This window comes from Pseudorca crassidens, chromosome 4 (genome assembly GCF_039906515.1).
Source record: "Pseudorca crassidens isolate mPseCra1 chromosome 4, mPseCra1.hap1, whole genome shotgun sequence".
NCBI classification, from domain to species: domain Eukaryota; kingdom Metazoa; phylum Chordata; class Mammalia; order Artiodactyla; family Delphinidae; genus Pseudorca; species Pseudorca crassidens.
In genome coordinates, this window is record NC_090299.1 from 37,811,466 (window position 1) to 37,832,846 (window position 21,381).

At 49.8% G+C, this 21,381-nt stretch overlaps 1 long non-coding RNA gene across 1 annotated transcript; it reads right to left on the reverse strand.

Annotated features, from left to right (window-relative positions):
- Positions 1 to 7,195: 7,195 nt before the first annotated feature.
- On the reverse strand, positions 7,196 to 12,643 carry LOC137223556 (uncharacterized). Its single transcript, XR_010942914.1, has 2 exons — positions 12,298 to 12,643; positions 7,196 to 7,292 (listed from the first exon to the last, which is right to left on the reverse strand). It is a non-coding gene; the product is annotated as an uncharacterized lncRNA (long non-coding RNA).
- Between the last annotated feature and the right edge of the window lie 8,738 nt (positions 12,644 to 21,381).

Here is a 21,381-nt window from a genome sequence, read left to right on the forward strand (position 1 = left end):
TACGTAGCCTTGGACACGTGGCTTCAGCCTTTTCTGAGCCTCAGTTTCTCGCCTGTAAAATGGGGCTAGTGATGCCTCCACTACAGTGTAGCCAGGAGAACGGAACGAGAGACCTATGTGACGTCTGGCACAGAGCAGGCACTGTTTGGCTGCTGGTTTTGAATCTGGTTTAAAGAGAGGATCCAAGGAGTCCTGAGGAAGGAGAGGGACTTTCTAAGTGCCGAGGACTTCCTGGAGGAGGGGGCATATGGACTGGGCCTTGCAGAGGGTTGGGTTTCAGTGTTTCCTTAAGGATGATGACATTATCACCTTCAACATCAATGTCCTCTTGCTGAGGAATGACGTTTGGAACGGAGACCCCCACACACACAGTCTGGAAGGTCACCACAGATAGTACATCACCATCAACCAGCATACATCACCATCAACAGCCTGTGCCTCACCGTATACAATTTACAGTTCACATGGGTCCTTCCTGCATAACTTTGTTTCCAGCCTCTGCTCCTTCTCTGCCTGACCTCCCCTCAACATCCCTTCCCCTGGGAGAAGGTAGGGTGCCAGGAGGGACTGCCCCAGGGTCACCTGAACACTCCTACAAGGGAGACACAGGGAGACCAGGACTGACCAATGTCTTTTTCTCCAAGTTGCTTTCTTTGTTATCTGCTGGGTCCTTTTCCTTGAGCTTCATGGTTAGTTTTCAGCTTTTGGGCTGGGCTTTTTTGTTCCTGAAAAAGAAAAAAAAAGGAAGAAGCCATTAGACAGATGCTTGCTGTCACAGTTAAGGAACCCAGGGGAGAGTCCCTGGCAAGGACACCAGGATGGGGGGCCCAGCTCCCCCAGAGACCTGGGTACCCCCTCTGCTCCTCTCTGGCCTTGGTTTCTCCACTTGCGAGATGGTCAGGTTGGACCACTTCTCTGTGTTCCTACATACGCCACATCACTTATCAAGTACAGGCCCTTCCCCGGAACATCCTCATTCAGAAGGATATCCCTCTTACAGTGGGACATGCTTTGGAAATCTTAGACTTTCTGTCCCAAAGATGTGAAAATAAAAGCAGTGCAAATTCAAACGAAGTGCCAATCTCCCCTGTCAAATTGGAGACAGTTGCCGAAATTATAACCCAAATCACTGGCACAACAGAAGTGGAAAACTGTACAGCTTCTCTGGAGTTTGGAAATATATTTCTAGAGCCATAAAAATATTTAGGTCCTTTGGCCCAATGACTCCATTTATAAATAATTAGCCTAAAGCCGTAATAACAATGTGTGAAGATTTAAGCCTGAGATGGTCATTGCAGCATTTTTCATGGTAGAAAAATGGTCTTCACAATAGGACAAAACATCTAAGAGAAAGGTTTAAAGTGATGAAACTCATGCAGCACTTTGAAACTAATGTTAAAGAAGAATATTTAATGTCATTGGAAACTGCTCATAATACATTCTTACTTGATAAGAGGAAGATATATAAAAGAACATAACATTAGTCAACATTTAAAATAGGTATACTGGGCTTCCCTGGTGGCGCAGTGGTTAAGAATCCTCCTGCCAGTGCAGGGGACACGGGTTCAAGCCCTGGTCCGGGAAGATCCCACATGCCACGGAGCAACTAAGCCCGTGCGCCACAACTACTGAGCCTGCGCTCTAGAGCCCACGAGCCACAGCTACTGAAGCCCACGTGCCTAGAGCCCGTGCTCTGCAACAAGAGAAGGCACTGCAATGAGAAGCCCACACACCACAACGAAGAGCAGCCCCCGCTCGCCACAACTATAGAAAGCCCGTGCGCACCAACGAAGACCCAGTGCAGCAAAATAAATAAATAAATAAATAAATAAAATAGGTGTACTTATTAATAGTCATACTATTAAACAATATATGTACTTAAACTATGTCCATGTGTTTTTTAATTTAAAATTAAAAGTGAACTAAAATGTTCATGCATTAAATTATTTATTAAGCCCCTGGTATCTAGGTTATGGGGATGCAATCTTGAGCAACAAACTTTGCCCTCCCCTTATGGAGCACACATTCTGGGAGAGGAGACAGTTTAGGAAGAGCATATGGGCTGCTCGTGGGGCATATGGAAGATAAGTGGCCTGGCCCAGCACGGGATGGGGGAGTAGTGGGAGATGGGCTGCAGAGATAAGCAGGGGACAGATCACATATTTCTGTGCATAGAGAACACACTTCCTAGAAGCAGTACAGCATAATAAGAGTTACCACTTGGCCGTCGTTATCTTAGCCAATGTTTTAATCTGATTTGTTTTCCTACAGTTTTGCAAGTTTCTACGCTGAAACGATCCAACAAAAATCAACCACTTCTACAACTGGAAAAACAAGCTTTTGGAATTTCTTCAAATTAAAAAGAAAGGTTTTTTTTGAAGAATTAAGCCCTTAAGATCTCAAGGAGCCAAGTAGACTTAAAAACTACAATTGTGGAAGAATACACAGTTCTTATAGGATGACGGGCTGTGAGGTCCGAAGTCATGTGAGCTGGCCTGACAGAATGTCAGTTGGTCACACGTGAGCGTGACATTCGAGGCCCTCCACCGAGGGACCCGCCTCTCTCCCTCCAGCATATGCCCAGGGACACGCCCCACGCACTGGACCTCTGTGTTCAGACCACTCTGGCTGTTTCCCAGGCTGACCCCTGGCCTGGAGTGCCTCTCCTCCTGTTCTTGTCTCACCTTCAAGGCTCACCTACTCTGCTTGTCCATCTATTCCTTCTAGAAAATCTGAATCACTTTGTCCTGTGCATCTCCTAGCTCATCACATTAGTCTCGCAGGAGCCAGACTGTACCGGCTGACTGTTCTCTTGTCTGTGTCCTCGCCAGTGACCGTGACCTCCTCCTGAGCGTTCATTTTATGTAGCAGCTCATCAAAGCCACGGTGCCCAGTTGTGTGGTCGGACACTTAGAGAACGGGTGAGATGTTGCTGGTAGTTTTTAGGTATGACTCACACTTACAATCAGTTGACTCTAAGTTGATGACCCTCCATAATGTGGGTGAGCCTCATCCAATTAACTGAAGGCCTTAAGAGCAAAGACTAAGGTGCCTGAAGAGGAAGGAACTCAGTATCAAGATGGCAACATAGAAATCCTGCCTGAGTTTCCAGACTCGAGACCAAGGCTGCAACGTCAACTCTTGCCAGAATTTCTAGCCTGTGGGCTTGCCAACCCCACGATCACGCAAGTCAATTCCTTAAAAGCTGTCTCTCTTTATTCTTCTATCAATATCTCTATCTATCTATCTATCTATCTAGACATACATCCTGTCAGTTCTGTTTCTCTGGAGAACCCTGCCTGATACACTCCTCACACTACAGGATCACAGCTGATCCATCTCTGTGCCCAGAGAGTCTGACAGTGCCTGGCTTGAGACGAGCATAGTGAACAGAATGGGTGGCTGGGGTGGAAGAGAGGAGCCAGAATGGGATCAGATGATATGGGATGGGACCAAGGGAGCCAGAATGACGGTACCCATGGCCACCACCTGTGGAGTTCCAGAGACTGCATTCCCATTCTAGTTTATGTCAATGGCTGTCAGGGAGCACCAATTACACAGGTGACATTGTCAGAGTCCCGCCTGGAGTTATGCAACACGGCGGTCCTGCAGGTACCCAAGGATGAAGATGGTCTCCGAACGATCAAGCAAGAGTCCGATTTGAAAAGGCACAAGCCGAGTAGAAAGAGCAAAGCTATACTGGGGTCAGAAACCTGCCAATCTTGGTTTTGCCATCGTGACCCAGGACAAGTTACTTAACCTCTGGGTCTGTTTCTTTATCACCCGATGGGTGACTGTTATCATTCTCTCATGTCACGATTGTTAGATGAGGGAATGTACATAGAAGGCCTGGGGAGATGCCTGGCAAACCTGTGGTGGCTAAGTAATGGCAACCATCATTCATGGAGCTGGAGAAGACTCAGAAAGCAACAGATCTGGGGATGGGAGGAAATAAAGAATTCTCTTTAGGAAGCGTGTGGCTGAGATACTTGTGGGACATCCAAGTACAAATATCACTCTGACAGTTGGAAATAATAGCGGTGCTCAAGAAGTGGTCTGGGCTGGAGATAAATTAATGACAGTTAACCATGCAATTAGATAAATCACCCAGGGACAGATTGTAGAAAAAGATTCCTAAGGAACTCCGACCAGGAAAGAGCAGATGGAGGACAGAAGACAGCAAAGGGGACTGAGTCGGAGGAAGCAGGGAGAGTGAACTCTGGCAGGAGAACTTTAAGAGGATGTGAGTGGTCAGCTGCGTGAATATGGCTCAGGGGTCAAGAAAGAAGAGCTGAGTGTCCAGGGCATGTGGCCACATGGAGGCCATAGGGAAGTATAAGTCGGGGGGTTGAGGAGAGCCTGGACCATCTGGAGGAGGAGATGGATCTTCCTAGAACCTTGGCCTCGAGGAGGAGCAGAGAAGGGGGTGGGCAGTGGGTGTGGAATCAGAGGACGGAACATGGGTGAAGCACGGGAAGGATGCAGGTTTGGAAGTGGGGAGATGGGAGACTTCTGTCCAATGGTGTCCATATTCTCAGGGAAGCACAAGGCCAAGCAACCAACTGAAGGGGCAGGAAGGTTTGTGAAACTGAGAAATTGCCACCGGGGACCTCTGGGGAGCAGCCTTAAAAACCCAGCCTGGTTGGGCTGTAGGAGGGTGTGGACGGTCCATTCCCGGCTTGGTCCTGGGGAAGGAGGATGTGGGTCTCGGAGCACTGGAGGTTCATGAGGGAGGGACAGAGGGTGAGTGGTAGGCATGATGAGGCAGTTAAGGGAGGAGGGAAGCTTCCCCTGGGGGCTTAGATTGTAGAACAACTGAGAGAAGATGGGACCCAAGCTGTGATCAGAGGGTGGCTTTTGTGAGGATGTGTCCAAAGCCAGAACCACCTAGAACTGATGGTCAGAGCTGATGAATGGTCCCAGGTGAGGAGGAAGGAGTGAAAACGGACGTGGGTGGGAGAAGAGAAGGCAGCAAGTGGGCACTAACTTATCACAGCCTGTGTTAAATCCTCCCGTGGGTACAACTAGGGCGAGGGGGCACGGGCGCAGGATGGGGGAAGGGGTGCGCTCAGAACACCCAACACGAGAGGTTGAATAAATCTTCTACACTGAGAGAGGTGAGTTGTGCCTGAGGCCAAGGATGCAGAGGTATTTGTTCATTCTTCCCAGAAAACATGTTGCAAAGGAGAAATGTTGCTGGTACCGGGAGGATGTGTGTGGGGGGTGTGGGTTGTGCTTCCTTTGGGGTCAAAGCCAGCTCTGACCTTCTACTCCCTGGTCAGAGAGGGCTGTTAAGCCCATAAGGACCCACTGCCCAGGGTTTCTGTCTGCAGCAGAAGCCTGAGACTGTGTGCCTCCCATGCAGAGGCCACCACGGAGCTGAGAATGACGCCACGTCCCCAGGACGTGATCACGTCACAGGGGCAAGCTGCCGCCTGTGCAGTGCAAGGCCAAGTGCAGATAGCTCGTACCCGAGGCAGCATGGAGTCATGGGTTCAAATCCCAGCTCTAGAGCTCGCTAGCTGTGTGCCTTGGGGAAAGTTGCTTAACCCCTCTGTACCTCTGTTTCTTTATGTCAAGTAGGGAATAATAATAGGACCTGCTTCATAGGGCTCTCGTGAGGATTAAATGAGTCAGTGTGTGAACCACGTAGTAAATGCTAAAGGGTCACAAGCCGTCGGCTTCCCCACAGGCTCCTGGGAGACCTCATGGAACGAACGGTGTCTTAGAACGGGTTCAGAGGAGAAAGGGGGGGGACCCACTTGGTGTTTGACTAGAGAACCTTAAACCGCCTCAAAATAATCCTCTAGGCTTAAATAGAATAATATTGATAACATAGTATAACATAAATATAAGCCCAGTGCATGGGGTTCCAAAAAATGCTAGCTCCTGTCTTTTGAATCTGCAGTAACAATACTAATATTGCTGCTGCTCAAGTCTAACACCCTGCCGGTGACCATCACTGTGGCCTAAAACGTCGGACTGCTGCTGTTCCCACTGGTGAAGAGCCATGTGCTGAGGCCCCGGGGACCCACCTGCCACAATCCAGCAGCTACAGGCAACAGGACTCTGATCCTGACAATTTGACTGGGCCCACTTAGGCTGTACCTAGGGTTAAATGTTTAGAAAATCACCTCTCCTGTACTACTGCTGCTCCTTATAATAAAACCTTCAGGGGCACCGTGTGTGGGATGCTTTAACTGGCCACGTTAGAGGCAAAGCAAGCTGGGCTTGGAGAAGAATCTTCTCCCACCCAACCCACCACAGAGGTGGGATCTGAGCCCAGACCCCTTGAAGTCAGTCCCGTGCTCATGAGCCTGCGTTGAGAGTACGGGTGCAAGTGAAGAAAAGGCACCCACCTGCATCAGTGCAGCACAAAATGTCAGAAGACGGCGAAGGCGGATGTCTTCTCCCAAAGCGGCTCCTGCAGACGGCAGCCACCTCCCTGAACTGTCTGGAGTCGTGGCCTTCTGTCCTGTCCACCCCAAGATGTGGCCCTGCTGACAAAGCCCTGTGGGCCCAGCAAGTCACTGGCTGACAGCTCTGAGCAGAAAATGCCACACATGCCCTGGCCCCAGTTCTCTGCCCAACACTTCGCAGTGACTTTATTCTTAATGTTCAGGGTTAATTCTCTGCTGACTTTGGCATGGAGCTAAAGCTAACCTAAAGGAATGTGGAAAACAGAGCAGCTAGGAAGAAGGGAGAGGCGGGAAAGAAGAAGGGGAAGGGAGGAGGGAGTATTAGCTGCCTTTGGAGTAATGACCACACCATAATCAAGTTCGTTTTTTCCATTTTCTTTTTTTTTTTTTTTTTGCGGTACGCGGGCCTCTCACCGTTGTGGCCTCTCCCGCCGCAGAGCACAGGCTCCGGACGCGCAGGCTCAGCGGCCACGGCTCACAGGCCCAGCCGCTCTGCAGCATGTGGGATTCTCCCGGACCAGGGCACGAACCCGCGTCCCCTGCATCGGCAGGCGGACCCTCAACCACTGCGCCACCAGGGAAGCCCTCAATTTCGTTTTTATATAAACATGTGTCAGACACCACGCTAAGCACTTCAAGTGCATTTCTCACTTCATCTTCGCCTAGTTGATTTTCATATCCCTCAATTTTTAAATCTCTTGCCCAAGCTGCTCTGTAAGTCTTGGTAATTCCTGAAATGGTCCCCAAAGCCAATCCAAACCTGCGAGCCTGACTTACCTGTTTCCTGGAGCTTCCTCAGCCCGTTCCCCGTCTAGAGAGCAAACAGAAGATGCTTCATGAATAGAACGGCTCCCAGTAGAATCGGATATAAGCCTGGGAAATTGTGAAAGAAAGCGGCATGAATAACTAAAAGGCATCCAGCAGCTACCGTAAACGTTCTGTGATGGCAATCGTGACAAGCGACCAATGATTAACATCGAGCTACTGATGGCTAGCTCAGCTTATTAAAAACGTGCCCAGCTGTGGGTCAGCAAGTTCCGGCCTGGGAGTCCAAGGCAGAGGTACCCTGGTCAAGTCACTGCTGACTGCCCTAGGGTGTCAACTCCCTTCTGGGTAACAGTGTAGGACCAACCTGCCAGGGCAGCTGTGACGAAGGTCAGTAAAATGACACACAAGGGTTGTAAAGCAAAACACAAAGGCGTGCAGGTTGATGGAGTCTGAAGCCCAGAGGAGCAGGATGAGGGGTCAACTCTTGCTGCTTTGTCGACGGAGGAGTAAAATCAGCCCGTGCTGAAATACACAACAGCCATCACTTGGGAAGCGCTGCTCCCATGGTCACGGCCATTGCTGTTATTTTATGAATGCACGCTGTCCTCCTGACCTCTCTCTAGCTCAAAGGTGATGCTGGTGTGCTAATCCTACTCTTTTTCAGCACCGGGAGATAGATGGAGGGCTGGAGCGGCAGGGATATGTGAGGGAGAGAGGTGAGGGGCTAAGAGCGTTGCTGGGCGGCTGGGACAAGATCCAAGCTCACCCAGGGGCATCGACAGCCCCCTTCTGAGCAGCTCACAGGGACAGGTGAGGCCGTGGGGAGTGATGCGTGGTTTGGGGGTGAAGCACAGAGAGATGGGTGCCCAGGAGTCTCACCCACCTCGGGAGAGGAACCCTGCGCCTGGCTCAGGCAGAAATTCAGGCCCCGGGAGACAGTGCTGTCCTGGGAGCCTGGAAAAGCCCATCCGATTCCCTTGGCATGGATTGGAAGCAACCGGGCAACCTCCTCATGGCTAATCCCATTTCCCCAGTGCCTTGTTGTTGACGAAGGAGGGCTGGAGAGCAGGAGGAAATCACCCGATCCCTGGAAGACACCTACTCAAGGTGTCTTTATCAACTGACCTCTGATGCCTGCACAGCCCGCACGCTAGAAAGATGACATTTCTGTGCCTGGGTGGCTTCAGCTGTACTTTAGGACATGCGGAGACACCAAGGAAAGGCTGTGGAGCGAGGGGATTGCTTTCCCAGGCTTTTCAAACCTTCCACAATTACCCAGCTGGCGCCCACCCCTCCTTTCCCCAAGCAGTCCCCCAAACTCTCTCCTGACATCTTTTTTTGCTGTAATAAATCATTCTCAGGTGCCAGGACAATTCAACCACTGGTTTAGCAGCATCTAGATAAAAAGTATAAGATGATGACAGAGCCTGAGATTTGATGTCAGACCTCAAATCCCAACTGCTGCTCCCCAGCATGTCTCATGGGACAAGTCACCTCTCTGCAAAGTGGGGATAAGGGAATAATCATCTCAAGGTCACGTACAGATCAAATGAGATGCAAGGGTATATACCTAGGAATGGAGTCGCTGTATCAAATGGTAATCCTGTGTTTATTTCTTGAGAAACACCAAACTATTTTCCACAGTGGCTAAACCAGTTTACATTCCCACTAATGACTCGCGGTGTATACCTTTGAAATGGCCTGCAATGTAGCTAGCTCCAGGTAAATATCTACTATTGCAGTTACTGTTGAGAAATCTCTTTATCGCTCATTATTTTTATTCTGTTTCTTTATTTATTCTTTTACAAATGTCTACAGAGCTCCTACTGTGAGGCCAATACAGTGCTAGATGCTGAGAAGGCTGCAAAGAAGGGAAAACCTGTCAGGAAATTCACAGTCTAATTAGAAGGATGAGCCACTGGAAGGGACCTACTTTTAGTGAGCACCTACTGTGTTCTGGGCACTGGTTAGGCATAGCCTCATCTAATTCAAAGAACAGCCCCTGAGCTCTTGTTATCTCCATTCTACGGCTGAGCCTGCTGGGGTTTCAGAGGTCACCTCACTTGCCCAAAGCACCACGCCTTGTGGATGAGAACTGACGCTTTTAAAGCGAGACCACCCGCTCTGTCTGTCCTGACACCCGTTCACTGCTGCTGTGTGGGCAAGGCCCTCACCAGAGAGAACAAGTCCGTCAGGGTGAGACCTTGATGTCAGACACCTGTCTTTTCTTTCTTTTTTGGCAGCCCAGCATCCAGACAGACTTCTCACTCGGGAGCACCTCCCATTTGTGGGTCTTATGGGCGCATCCCTCTCACCTTCTCAAAAATTTCCTTCCTTCCAGCAATTATCTCATTTCAATAGCATCCATTTCTCCCTCTCTCTTAGGTCATCCCAGGCTCTGTACAAAAACGTCTTAATGTCACCAATTAAAAAACAAAAACAAAACTGTTGGTAAGGATGTGGAGAGATTGGAGCCCTTGTACATTGCTAGTGGGGATGTAAACAGGTTCAGCCATGGTGGAAAACAGTTTGATGGTTTCTCAAAAAATAAACGTAGAATTACCATATGACCCAGCCATTCCACACCTAGGTCTATACTCAAGAGAATTGAAAACAGGTGTTCATACCAAAACTTGTACATGAAAGCTCATAGCAGTGCTATTCACAATGGCTAAAAGGTGGAAACAGCCCAAATGAAAAGATAAGCAATTGTGGTCTCTCCATACAACGGGATGTTATTCAGCCAAAGACAGAAATGAAGTTCTGACATGTTTTACAATGTAGAAAATTGAAACCCTCATGCTAAGTGAAAAAAAAGCTAAATTTGGAAGGTCAACTGTTGTATGTTGCCATTTAAATGAAATGTCCAGAAGAGGCAAATCTACAGAGGCTGAAAGTGGATTAGTAGTTGCCTGGGGCCAGAGGAGGCGATTGGGGAGCAGCTATTAATGGGTCAAGGGGCTGCTTTTTGGGTGGTGAAAATGTTTTGGATCTAGACAGAGGTGGTGGTTGCACAATATTGTCAATGTACTAAATGCCACTGAACTGTTCACTTTTTTTTTTTTTTTTTGGGTACCGCGCAGCATGCGGGAACTTAGTTCCTGGACCAGGGATCAAAACCGAGCCCCCTGCAGTGGAAGCGCAGAGTCCTAACCACTGGACGGCCAGGGAAGTCCCTGAATTGTTCACTTTAAAATGGTTAATTTTATGTTGTGAATTTCACCTCAATTTAAAAAAAAACCTCCCCTTGACCCCATGACCTCCCACTCCCACCTGTTTCCTTGGTCTTGTTACAGGAACGCACTGTGTCATTTTCATTTCTCTCCTCAGCTAGTGCCCATGGGGTTTTTGACCCACTGCACCTGTCAATCATCCAACATCAGTAGTCAATTCCCTGTAACCTCCCAGCAGCTTTGGTGAAGTTGATCACTCCTCTTCCTTCTGGGTCCTTCTACAAACTTCCTTGTCCCATCTTCCAGCCAACATGCCTCGACTTCGTTACCATTTTGAAATAATTAAAAAATTTCAACCTGTTTTTTTTTTAAAAAAAATAAATGGTGGAATGGAATGTTCTAAATTCAGACCCTCCTCCCTACTCATCAGTTTGGTTTGAGTTGGCAGATCAAGGCTTTGGCATCCATAGTGACCCAGCTTCAAACCCTGACTCTGCCATCCACCAGCTGTGTGACCTTAAGCAACTCAGCTACCCTCTCTGAGCTCAGCTTCCTTACCTGTATCGTAAACAGCATGTCCCATAACAACATGTGTGGGGATCAGTAGCCATGTGTGGACATGATACTCAGCACCTAGCAGAGACTCATAAATGGTACCTAGTTTTTAACATCTCTAACAAACTTTCATAAAATTCAGAGGGTCCGGATTAGATGTCAAAGAAAGGCTGTGGACCAGACATGCTCAGCTCAGATCCTGCTGAGACCTGGAGGCTCACCCGAGCCCCTTCCCTGAGCTTGCTGGGTTGTTCCTGCCTCACTGGCCGCCCTCCATGTTCTTCTGGGGCCTCCCCTTCTCCTCGCCCTCTTCTTTCTGCACTTGCCCCCTGGTCCCCTGGGTGGCTCTGATCCTATCTCTACACTGGGGAGTCCTGTAACAGGGAAGCGCCAAATCTGACTACACGTTGGACCTGTTTCTTTTACTTTAACCTTTGTTTTCCACTGCTTTTGTTCACTACAAGGATACTGTCTATACACAATGACCTGCCTCCTCCGGGAACCCTGCCCCTCTGCCTGAACGGTAAACCAAAGCGCCTTTGTTCACCTGTGGATGGCTACAAGGAAGAAGAAATGAACACATCTGCTCCCTGACACACCTCGTCTCCCGTTTATTGGCCTGTCGTGCCGCAGGCAGCGCGAGCTTGGACTCATTTTACATTCCCACGTTTTACGTCACCAGTCCAGACCTGTGTCTCATCCAGAGCACACCGTCACTCGGATACCAAATGGAATGAATGTGGCTGGGTCAGTTCCTGGCAGAGCAAGGACTTGAAGACAGTCATGTGCCTGAGGCCAGAGCGGTCCCCCTGGGCTGCACTCGTTACTCCCTCCACCTGGATGAATAATCCCAGTCTCAAACTCACTATGTCGGAACCTGCTCCCCTACAGTCTTCCCTTCCAGGTAAATGGCATCACTGTTCTACCTGCGGTCCATGCCCCACCTCGCCCCTGAGATCTACCCAGGATCTGACCACTTCTCTTCCTCATCTCCCGACCCTCTCAGGGTTATGTCCTCAGCTCTTAGCAAGGTCCACAGGCTCTGACCCTCACCGACTCATACCCAACCCATGTCCCCACCCTCTCTTCCCCCTTCCCCTCCACTCTGGCCAGCTGGACCCCTTGGTGTCCTCAAGCAAGTCTAGTACACGCTTGTCTCAGGGACTTTGGTACCTGCTGTTCTTCTGCCGAGAACACCCTGCCTCAGATTCCCAAAGGGCTCCCTGCTCACTTCCCTCTGGTCTCCACTCAAATGGGACCCACTGGAGAGGACCCCTGACCTCCTGATACTAAATGTAGCCCACATAGTCAAGCCCTCCTTTCCGTCTACCCTATACCTTTACTTTCGGAATAGCACCCATCACCACCTGGCGAATAGTTACCTGTTTGTTGATCCGTGTCCTCCAACAGGAACCTGTAGCCCGGAGAGCTGGGATTCGGTTTTCTGTGCTGGCCGCTCTGGTCCTCCACCTCCTCTGCCCTGCGCCTGCCCTGGCTGGCCTGCTCTCTTGCAACTGGCTGCCGGCCCAGCAGTAGATGAGGGGTGTGAAGAGAAGGAGCTGGGGCTGCTTCTTCCCTGCTCCCTCCCTGCTCTGTTCAGTGGCTCTGGTAACAGCTACATCTTCCTCAACTCCAGCTGCCCCGGGCGGCCCAGCCTCCAAGGCTCTCAACCAGCTCTGCAAACACTGCTCCTTCCGGGCCCTCGCACTTGGGCTGACGGCTCCCTGCTGTCCCTTGTTTGTTTCTTTCCCTCTGCGGGGAGCCTCTGTCAGTCCTCCCTTCACCATCTGGGGTGGATTCTGTTTCCTCCTGAAACCCTAGCCCTGCCAGCCCGTCACATCCTCTGCTGTGTCCGGCACCTAGGACAGTGTTCCGAAAGTAGTGGGCGCTCAATAAACATTCTTCAAAATGAATTAGCTAATGAGTTAATTAGCAGAAGAATGAATGGAAGGAAATCAATATGCTATTTAAGAGAAAGAATAGATAAAGGGATGGAGCAAAGCATTTTGTTTCCTTGAAAGAAAAAATGAGTTAAGCAGGTGAGTTAGCTTTCATGGAAGCATAAACGGAAAAAAAAAAAAAAAAGTGAACAGAATCCCTGGGTTTCTCTGAATTGTGCGCTCACTGGACCACTGAGCCTGTCTCCTCCACTGGCTCTCACCCTGAAGGTTAAGATTACAGGAACGTCCTCCCAGGCAGATGCATACAGAGTCTGAAATCCCCTGGACGTTGGAGCCCCGGCTGCCAGCCCCACCTTTCCAGCCTGGTGAGGTCTGGAGGAGGTCAGGAGAAGCCAAGTGTTCCCTCTGGGGAGGGGCAAAGGGGCAGAGCAAGGGAGGGGCAGAATCAAGGCCGACACCAGCTGATGTCACTGTTGGGCCCAGGCCTGCGGACTCTGTCCAACTTTTACAGCCCTGACCCTGCTCCCGGGGCTATAAACGTCCCAGCAGCAGTGCAGGGGGCTCATTCCCTGAGGAGCAGCCACAGGTGAAGCTACACATGGACACCTATTCGCTGCGTGTTGCCAAGCAAGCTCCCCTCTGGGAAAGAAACCCCTCGGTCCATTCATTCATTCATTCATTTGCTTACTTGGTCATTTATTCAACAAAGGCTTCCCTGGGACTTACTAAGAGGCAGGCCCTTGGTGAGTTGCTGGGATACAGAAATGAATCAGATAAAGTCCCTCCTGGAAGGAGCTGGCACTCATAGGAGGGAGACAGATGCACAGCAGAGAAGTGTAACAGTGCGGAAACTGTCCGTCTGTCCATCCATCCAGCAGACATGCACCGTATGTGCACTGTGGTCCAGGCACTGTTCCAGGTGCTGGGATGGAGCAATGAAAAAACACAGCAAAAATTCCTGTCCTCGTGGAGCTGACATTCAGAGAGGGAGAGAGATGGTAAATAAAACACATAAGTAGATGATGCAGTATATTAGAATGTGAGAGATGCCATGGGGAAAAAAATCATTAAAGGAGGGAGATGGGAGTGTGGGGTGGTGGGGTTAAGGAGAGAGCAAATTTTTAAAAGATGATTCTGGAAGGCATCCCTGCAAAGGTGACATCTAAGCAAAGACTTGAAGGAAGGGAGAGGTTGAGCCACCTGGAGCGCTGGGCTGTGTGTTACAATCGTCAAAGACACAAGGGGCTAACTATCCCCGCAGCCCAGCGAGAAAAGCTCTCTGGGTGGGAAGGAAAAGAGATTTCCAGCAGAAGGACAGCCGAGGGAGAAGGGCCAAAAGGGCGAGTAGCTACCGGAGTGTAGACTGAGGGGGTGGGGAGAGTGACGGGAGATCTTTCCAGAGAGGTCGGTGAGACAGGAAGATGGGATGAGTCCAGTTGCTTGGACTGGGTCCTGTTGGCAAAGGATTTGCTTTGAGTAGTGGTATGGTGAGCGATGGAGAGATTAAGATGCTGATACTAGACCACTAACCAGCTTCAAACCCCAGCTCCACCACTGGCTCTGTGACATTGGCAAGTCACTTAACCTCTCTGAGCCTCAGTTTCTTCCCCATCTGTAAAAGACAAGAGTCACAGAACCCACTTCACAGGACCAAGTGTCTTAGAACTGTGTCTGCATCATTTATTCCTTTGAAAGAGCACGGAGGGGCCGGGCCAGCCTGGAGGAAGAGAGGCGCATTTGAGGGCTTGCAAGGTCTTTGATCACATGTCCTAGAGCAGGACGTTTGTAGGTAAAGATGATTTATCTCTTTGTTCGATGCCTGATTCCTAAGCGCTAGCCATCTTCCAGGCAACATGCTGGAGATACAGACGTGGATCTGCCCTCTTGGGTTTGCAATCTGGGTGTAGGGGCATGGATTCCAGCATGCACCATCCAGGGTAGGCTTGCATAGTGTGTGTAGTCAAGGGGCAAAGCCTGACTCTGAAGAAACCTAGAACACCAGAGAGGGCAGCGACAGCATGACGTCGGTCACTGCCACCACCTGGAGAGTTCCTTAAAAACAGATTTCTGGCCCCCAACCCAGACCCGCTGATTCTGAAAACCCAATGGGAAGGTCTAATAAACTATCATTCAGTGTGCCCCAGGTAATTCTAATTATCAGCAAAATTGGCAAATGCTGATCCAACACAACCCCCTCTTTTTGCAGACAGGAAGCGTGGCGTCCAGAGACTTGCCTGAGGATGTATAGCCAAGGCAAGGATGGAAATCAGAGTCCTCACAGCCCCATCTGCATTCATTTCCTAGGGCTGCGTGACAAAGCACCACAAACTGGGTGGCTTAAAACCACAGACATGTGTCCTCTCACACTTCTAGAGGCTAGAAGTCTGAGACCAAGGTGTCAGCAGGGCAAGGCTGAAGGATCCAGGGAGCATCTGTCCTGTGCCTTTCTCTCACCTGCTTGTGTCGCTCACCATCCTTGGCTTATAGCCAAACAACTTGACTCTGTCTCCATCCTCACCTGGCCTTCTCCATATATGTCCCCTTCTTGTAAAGACGTCGGCCATCTTGGATTAGGGCCTACCCTACTCCAGTGTGACTTTATCTTAACTAATTCCATCTGCAATGACCCTATTTCCAAATTAAGTTCACATTCTGAGATACTCAGGGTTAGGACTTCAACATCTCTTTTGGGAGACACGGTTCAACCTGCCACACCTCCAACGCTTGTGCATTCCTCCCTCTGACATATTTAATGGTTATGAGCCTCCTAATTCCGGGAAGATCTCAGGGTACCGACACTAAAATAAAACGGATAAAACAAGACTAAGGTAATAAGAAATAATGAATAAGTAATAAAATGGAAGAGGGGACATAACTGTAACAGACGCTTGGGCTAGAGACGGTTTGAAGCCACTGATGACTCAGTTCACTCTGAGTGTCTAGACTCCTGACTCCCCACGGGAGTTATCTTTACAGGAATGTGTCCAGGCGTCTGGAAAGGACCCCTTCAAGCAAAGGGAAAGTTGATGGTGTGACAGTGTGTCTCCTGGACCTTCTGAACTTAAAGATGTTACCCCCAAGCCTGTTTCACACGTTGTTCTAGAAAATGGATGAGATAATGCAAATTAAATAACTGGGATAAATAAAATTTTTATAAATCATTGCAACTTACAAAACTTTTTCATGTTTATTAGCAGAGATAATCTTCCCCAGAATTTTGTGGGGTGGATGGACTCACAGCTTACACTCACCATGAAAGACTGAAGGACAGAGAGGTAATCAAGGCCACAAAGTGAGTTGTAAATGAGTTACAACTAAACCAGGCTTCCTGGCTCTCAGCCCAGGCTTCTCCCCACTGTTTCCCCCGTGTCCACAAGGCTTTAATGCTCTGCACCACTCTTTGCATGGTCAGTCTGCAAAGTCATCATAGTCAATCAATCAATAAGTGTATAAGTAAATGGCTATATTCAATTAAAATATTATACATTCTGGTTACTACTTAATTGACATTATCTCATCTGTTTTCAGCAAGCTATGAAATAGCCTATGCAGACATCAGCTCCAAGGCTGGAATAAAGTCACAGCCCACCACCTTCCCAGCCCTGTGGGGTTCTTGTACTGGATGGTACTCAGAGAAGATGCTAGAAGGAACAGAGGCCACTCCCGGCCCCCATTACGGGCTCCAACCTCCCCTCCAACATAGCTTCCGTCCAGCTAAGAAAGACCACCACTTGCTGGAGAGTTCTCAAGCCAGAGTACATGGGGCTGAATCGACTTGAAAGGTTCCTTTGAAAGGTATCGAAGAGAGCTGCCGAAATGAATAGGCTGGGCTCTGTAGCTAAGCTGGAGTTGGGAACCCAAGCAAAGATGGAAATCAACACATACTACATTTGTCCTTTGACAAGCAATGGATTGTTATTATTAGGAGCCTATCCTGTGCTAGACCCTCAAAGAAAATTGCATTTCATCCCCCCGATCGTCCTGCAAGAATCCATTTTTTGATGAACATGCAGAGACACAGAGAGATGAAGTGGCTTGCCTGCTGTCAAAGAGCAGAATTGTGTGTTCTGCTGCCTTTGTGTGTAGCCTTTTGCCAAGGGTGTCACCCTGGTGCAGAGGTGTCCCTCCTCAGTCAACCTCTCCAAGCACTTCCTGGGACCAGGCTGCGGGCACAGCAGGGAGTACGTAGGTATGGAATTCTCCAGATGTTCACACCTGTGTCTTCTGGGCAGCAACTATTGAGGTACTAGATGTGGAAAGTTACTCACCATCCTGCAGGTTTCCGCCCAGGAAACAATCCTGCCAAGTGCACCCTTGAACCATGCTCCTGCATTGGGCATTCGTGCTGCTTCTCTGTCTCCCTCCTGTCCTAGGGACTCGGGTTGGACTTGTTCAGAGAAGCTTTACCTCCTGCATTTAGCACAGAGTTTCCCCAGAAAGCCCCTCAGTGCACCCAGAACTGCAGCCTCTGTGCCCCTCACTGCCCTGGGGTGGACATTGGCTCAACACCTCCCAGAAGTCAAAGCGTGATCGGCTGGCATCGGCTGGCCAGCATCCTCCCTGCTCTGCTATTTGGCAGACCGTGGAGGATCTCCCTTCTTCCTGAGCATGGCCTTGACCTTTATAAAATGAATGGTTCCTAAGTGCCCTCTGAAGGACCAAGACCAGGGTCAGGTTGGCTGCTGAGAACAGGGATTTTTCTAAGCCTGCCCCTTGGGATTCTGATTTAATGGATCAGGGATGGGGCAGGGCATCTGAAATTTAAAAGGCACCCACCCCACTTCACCCCACCCCATCCCGAATGATCCTGGTGTGCAGCCTTCAAGCAAATCATCAGCTTTTGAATGTTTCCCAAACTTCAGCCTTAGCCTTGATGATGTGTTACTTTAAGCAGAGTTATTTATATCTCGTACCCAGCTTTGCCCTAAGACAGTGGTTCTCACCCTGGCTGTTCATTAATGCCCCTTGGGGAGTGTTATTTAAAACCCAAAGCAAGGCCCCTCTGAGCTGGAGCATTTTAAAACCTCCCTGGGCAGTTGTAAGGTATGGCCAGGGTTGAGGACCACAGCCTTAAGTATGATATGAATGGAATCTACTAGATATTGAAACATATGCATAAGTGCTAACATAAGAGCGTGCTTATCCACAACCAACCAGAAAGCATCCTGGGTTCCGTGCTTTGAGAAACCCTGGCAGAGGTTGCTCTCACGGCTACTTGGAAACTGAGGCTTAGAAGCTCCCAAATGCTGACTCTTCTAGAATTAGGACGTTACTTGCAGAGAACTCAATTTCAGCCCCCCAACTCTAAACATCATGCTTTTTCTGCCCGGTCAGGGGCAGAGAAGTGAGTGGTCCTGCCTTGCAGTGGGGTGGGATTGAGGGGTGATGGGACTCACTCTGTATACCAGTTTGGAACACAGGCTAAGATGAGGCTCTCCAAAAGACCCACCTTGGGACTCAAGTGTGTTCAGATGGACGCAGAACTCTGCAAAGAGTCTGGCTTTACCACGCTCACCTCGTGGTTAATTCCCTCTGGTTTCTTCTGAGATTAGCAAAAAGGAATAAAGTTTTACTACTATCAGAGAAGCCAGGCTCTAATCCGCATTAGAAAGATCAGGTTCGTCATGATTCCATCGTTTGTGTGGCTCATAGGCTGGCCCGTGACCTTTAGTTCCTGGCAAAGCCTAATTACAGGAAAGCTGTGCTCGGTTTGAAAACTGGCTGCCTGTTCACTGATCCAATCCAATGAGCTTCAGATTCCCTGACCAGCTCAAGAGCAACGAGCTGCATCTCGTGTTCACCAAAGCGAGTAAGGAGGCCCCCCTGTTCCCGGGCAGCTGTATTTATAGTCTGATTCTTCAAGGGCACACAAAATCCCCGTCTTGATGGGCACAGTAGGAAGCCGAAAGGGATTTCCCAAATTAATTTTTTTCCTAAAGACAACGAGTGCCTCTGATTACTAAATCCTAGCATATCAGTCCTAGCCGTGATGGGATCAGAAGAATCACATTACGATCTTCCTTTTAGAAATGAGGTCAGAAAGGGCTCGGAGGGACATGCTGGTTAGCAGAAGTGGAAGGGGATGGTGCTGCGTGTCCTGAGGCTGACTCTTCATTCTAGATTCTGAGCACTGTGGATGCTGAGATGAATAAGGCTTAACTCCTGTCTCCTAGGAATGCGCTATGGATGGGGAAGTGGGTCACAGACACGACGGAGGTTTCCAGCATATTCTAACAGAGGCAGAGGTGGGACGCCAGAGAGGAGGCATGTGGCTGTGTTGTTTGATGTTTACCCATTCTTGTATTCATTTATTCACTCACTCATTCATTCATTCACAGTATGTACCAAGCGTCTATCCCATGTCGGGACCACGCTGTTCAAGGCATCATGGACCCAGAGCTGAACAAGGCAGGGAAAGTCCCTGTCCTCCTGGCCCTTCACACAGTGGCTAATCAGACAGGAAACAAGCATGTGCTTGAATGGATGTTTAGGTACAATTATGGAAAACTCTAGAAAGTGGCGTAAGGTGGTATGAGAGAGAACATCGGGATTCTGACCTAAACTGAAGAGTGAGAATTAACCCCACATGGACGTAGGTGGGGTTGGCAGTGGGGCCTGGTGAAAGGAGCAGCGGGCAGGGGGGGCCGGGGCTGGAAGGGGCTTGTGTGTGAGGGTGTGAGAGACCAGCGTGGCTGGAGCCGCAGCCGTGGGGTTGGGCAAGTCCTGCCTTGGAGACGAGGTTAGGGAGGCGGGGTTGCATCCTGAGAACAAAGTATTGAAGGTTTCTACATTTAGGTGGGGGGCTGAGGGAGACAACGAGGCAGGCTCTTACAGAGGCCTCTCAGACAGCCTATGTTGCTGGGCCATTAGCGTTGGGGGGAGATTTGAGGATGGTGACCAAGTGGAAGCAGGAAGACCCAATTTGGTCCATACAAGGGGTGATGGAGGCTTGGACCAGAGTGGGGCTAGGAGCTGTGGACGGCTCGTGACGTGGCTCCAGGGACCATAGGAGACCACCCGTGCTGAGGCCCGCACACACAGCCTGGCCCACGGGAACAGGAGACCTGGCTTAGCCCGTCCTGCCCTCAGACTGTGCCGGACAGGCGACCGTTACCCTCCTTCAAGCTCTCCAGGAAGCCTCAAGGGAAGACAGCGCAGCGCTGTGGGCAGCGGAGGGACTTTGGCTTCGGAGACACACTGAGCAGTTCTGATTCTGCTGACTTAGCTGTGTGACCCTGGGCAAGTTGTGTAAACATGCTGGGCCATGATTTCCACTTCCAGAAAGGAAATGGGAACCTCCCTCTGCAGGTCCAGGGCTGCAGCAAATGAAGATGCGGTGAGCCAGGCCCTGAGGGGCAGCTCGCTAAACCTTAGCCCCCTCCCTCCATCTTTTGTAGCACATATTTCTCTCTCCATCCTCTTCCAGGGCTAAAGAGTCTCTGAATACCTAACTCAACTTCCTCTTCTTGTCCTGTGCTCCGTGAAAATCAAATTTCTGCTCTTAGTGGCTTATTATAACTGCCTTGAGTCTGTGACGTTGGAAGATATTACTGGAAAGAACTAAGATGGTTTGTCTTGCAATAGATGGGATAAACAAGTGAGAGGCTTCATGGTGCCAGGCCGCTCTGTCCACCAGCCCAGGTCTCCTCACCAGCCTGGTCTGTCAGACACCTATCTACCCATCCCTGGACTGCTTCCTTCTGTCTCAGGGGGCTTCCAGGCAGATGCTGGGTGTATCCGAAACGCCCACATCTCTCTGTTCTGCTTCTTTGTATCATACTCATCTCTTAAAGCTCAACCCAAGTCTTGCCTTTTCCAAGAAATCCTCAATATCTACCCAGAAATTTTCTGGAGGTAATACTCTTTATTTTTTCCTTTTTACTTTTGGCTGTGTTGGGTCTTCATTGCTGCACACAAGCTTTCTCTAGTTGCGGCGAGTGGGGGCTACTCTTCGTTGTGGTGCGTGGGCTTCTCATTGCGGTGGCTTCTCTTGTTGCAGAGCACGGGCTCTAGGGCATGCGAGCTTCAGTAATTGTGGCGCACAGGCTCAGTAGTTGTGGCTCGTGGGCTCTAGAGCACTGGCTCAGTAGTTGTGGCACATGGACCTACTTGCTCCACGGCATGTGGGATCTTCCCAGATCAGGGCTCGAACCTGTGTCCCCTGCATTGGCAGGCGGATTCTTAACCACTGCGCCACCAGGGAAGCCCCTGGTTGTAGTACTCTTTTTTTTTTTTTTTTTTTTTTTTTTTTTTGCGGTACGTGGGCCTCTCACTGTTGTGGCCTCTCCTGTTGCGGAGCACAGGCTCTGGACGCGCAGGCTCAGCGGCCATGGCTCACGGGTCCAGCCGCTCCACGGCATGTGGGATCTTCCCGGACCGGGGCATGAACCCGTGTCCCCTGCATCGGCAGGCGGACTCTCAACCACTGCGCCACCAGGGAAGCCCCTGTAGTACTCTTTTTAAAATGGAGAAACTAAGCTTAAAACACTTGGTATCCATGATCAAGTCCAAATTCCTCAGCCAGATATGCACTAGCCTTCACCGCTTGGTCTCACTATCTATTTC